The following is a 1141-nucleotide window of genomic DNA, read 5'->3' as shown; positions in this document are numbered from 1 at the left end:
ACCATTTTTTCATATATTTATTTGCTATCTGTATTTCTTTATTAGAGAAGTGCATATTCATTACTGAGGCCCATCTGGTATTAAAAGTATAGTCACTTAGATAGCATTGATCTAATGAGAAATCACAAGGTGATAGGTGGAATAAAAGTCTAAAGATTGTGGAGTGAGAAAATGAGGCAGATGCCACTCAATTTGCTTTTGTAAATTTACAAGGCATGTGATTTAATACCTGGGTGCAGGCCGACAGAAAATGATAAGGCCATCTGTGGGGAACAAAGAAAAGTGGGTCCCTTTTTGGGGTTGGAAAGAAGGCAAGGGATATTAGATGGGAAGATTTATGTTTGAAGAGAGGGAAAAAATTAGAAATAAAAGGTTTAAATCAGGCTAATATTACAGTAACAACAATTGATATAATGGGTATTGTAGTCATCACAGTAGTTACTCAGAGCCCAAGATATAGGCATGAAATAATGTCCAGACAATATTAGCACACATCTTTCTCTTTGATGAACAAAAAGAAACTAGCTTTATAACTATCTTAACTACTTGTGGGTGTGCATTTTCCCCCTTTTTTCTTTTTTCCTTTCCCCTTCACCCTATCAGTTTCTCTTTTATTTTAAAGTTTCTTCTCAATCCACAATATCTATTTGGATCTTACTTGCTCAGCTTCTCACACTAGTGAGACAATGTGAATGTTTAAAATATTGGTCTGATTTCACATATAAGTAGAGTCTCAGGTTGCATTGATTTACCTATAAAAGTCTCTAGTTTATCCTTCTTTATGGCTGAGTAGTATTCCATTATATAAAATACATTTTTTAATCCATTCCTCAGTTGATGGGATTTGGATTATTTCCAAGATCTAACTATTACAAATTGTGCTGTAATAAGCATATATGCACATATATCACAGTAGTGTGATGTTTTCATTCTTCTGGAAATATATCCAGAAGGGTAATAGCTGGGTCAAATGGGACTTGTAATCCTAGTTTTTTTAGGAATCTGCATACTGCTATCTACAGCGGTTGCACCAGTCTACACTCTCACCAACAGTGAAGAAGGGATCCTTTCCCCCCACAGCCTCCCCACCACTTGTTATTGGTGGATTTACTGATGGCAGCCATTCTCTCTGGGGTGAGAT

The sequence above is a fragment of the Chinchilla lanigera genome, unplaced genomic scaffold, assembly GCF_000276665.1.
Source record: "Chinchilla lanigera isolate Chin_1 unplaced genomic scaffold, ChiLan1.0 scaffold00028, whole genome shotgun sequence".
In the NCBI taxonomy this organism is placed as follows: Eukaryota; Metazoa; Chordata; class Mammalia; order Rodentia; family Chinchillidae; genus Chinchilla; species Chinchilla lanigera.
The sequence above is the reverse complement of the archived record's forward strand: the minus strand, read 5'-3'. Positions refer to the sequence as shown.